This window comes from Teleopsis dalmanni, chromosome 1 (assembly GCF_002237135.1).
Source record: "Teleopsis dalmanni isolate 2A chromosome 1, ASM223713v2, whole genome shotgun sequence".
Lineage (NCBI taxonomy): Eukaryota > Metazoa > Arthropoda > Insecta > Diptera > Diopsidae > Teleopsis > Teleopsis dalmanni.
In genome coordinates this window covers 35,240,313-35,242,445 of record NC_051846.1, presented here as the reverse complement: position 1 = coordinate 35,242,445, position 2,133 = coordinate 35,240,313, and positions in this window count along the sequence as shown.

The following is a 2,133-nucleotide window of genomic DNA, read 5'->3' as shown; positions in this document are numbered from 1 at the left end:
ATGCTAATGTTACTCCAATTTATAATTTATAAAGGAATTTTATGTAGACTTATAAAGTCAAGTTCTTTTTAACGATATGCTTCCGATGGCATTTAAAGTATGAATTCAAGTTATACAGGGTTGTACATTTGTTACTGATTTTTTTTGAATGAATTTTTAGATTTAATGACTTTAATAAGGTGTGCTTACCTAGCCTACATACTGTAGCTCGGTATATATTGTGGTACTGTGTACATTTTATATTACTGTGTATAAAACTGATTCCATATAAATATCAAAAGACAAATATACACTACTATTCTGCGAAAAAAAATTATTCCCGAGATTATTTCAAATAAAATCAAAACACTGCCAAGTGATTATGGTTCCGGGATTGGTCACACAATCCAATGAGGCAGAGTTGGGTTCGACACAGATGAAAAAATTTATATATGTCTAGAGTTACATTGATCGATATCATGGATAGAAAGAAAATCCTGTATTAATCTATTCTACATAATTATTTTAATCTTGGCATTCTAGTTATATTTTTCCTAATATAAAGTTTTCAATTTTTAAATATCTTACATATTTTTATAGACTACGGTAATATCCGGTTTCACATTTTTTTTAAGACACGATGTACTTGTCATAATTTCCAAGATTTTTAATTGTAGCCTTAGTAGTTATTTAGTATTTGATGGCATTGGGTTTCTCCAGATTTAAGTGCTATAAAAAGATATGAATTTTATCATCTACTGATACAGTAAATTGGAGATTCTAGTAGTTACTTGGATGATGCATAGACTAGTCAAAGCAGTGAACTTAATTTAATGTTGATGTGTTTTTCTTCTGGGCCTTTATAAGCCTGTTATGAACTGTAGCTTAACAATAAGCTAAAAATGAATTCTAGAGTAGAAAATGGGTGGTTCATATGCTATTTCGCCCTATGCTCTTAGTAAGAGCGGTGTCTTCACCCAAAGAATAATAAATAACTACATAGTAAAAATAATAATAATTAATACATTGTAAATACACCAAAGAAACAGTAATAATAATAAATATGCTATTTCAGTTTCAAAGTAATTATGCGGATGGGTTTCATCGTCGAAGACTGTCGGTTATTTGAGGGTTAATATCCAAAAAAAAAAGATGACAAACAGTCAAATCTTTTAGCAGCTAACAACAAACTTAAATTAAGGAAAGTTCTATTCTCTTTCATTAATTTAGAAAGTTAGCAGTAGTAATAGACTGCAATCACTTTCTATTTCAATGTTTTTTTTGCCATGTGACATAAATTTTTTTTATTATTTTGTATTATTTATATTAAATAGTTTACTTGTGGTTTATTATAAGTACTGAACTGTGGATTTCTGTCTTATATTGTAATAAACACAGTTAAAATTATATCTATAAATACATATATTTCTCATACATTATGTTATATAAAACTTTTTTTTCACTTCTATTCGAATGCTTTTACTATTTTTTAAAGTTATAGAATTTCTCGGAACAGAATTTTTAATTTAAAAAAATTGGGCTGCTTTAATACTATTTCTTAGAGAAAATACATCACATGTTGATGTTCATTTTGTTTGTTTCAATATAACCAACTTTTAATTATACTGGGGAATTCTTTGGTTTGGAATTGCTTTGAATTTTTAATTGTATAATTATATTCAGAACTTATAGTTATTTGAGTATTTTTTTAATATTTATTTTTGTTTTAATATGTCAGAAACTTTATTTGACATATTAACTTTATCTAAACTTTAGTGCACGACGTACAATAAATATATTTAAAAAATTAATTTTGTATTTGTTGTATAAAAAATAATTTTTATATATTAAATTAACTAGAATCAATGAAGGTAATATGGTATAAAACTAAACAATAAACAATCAGCTTATTTGAGTGTATTCTTTACATATTTAAGTTTTTATTTTTGTGTTTATATACCACAAATAATTTAGGTTATCAGAATCCAATGGTTAGAAAATCTTAATTAGTTAAATTATAATTTATATGCTTACTTTGTACACTAAAAGCTTTTGTTTTTAAACTAATAATTTCTCCTGTGTAAAATAACAGCGTAGCTAAAGTATGCATTTTTCTTTTTCACAGTACATCCTACCATATATTAGTCCAAAAAT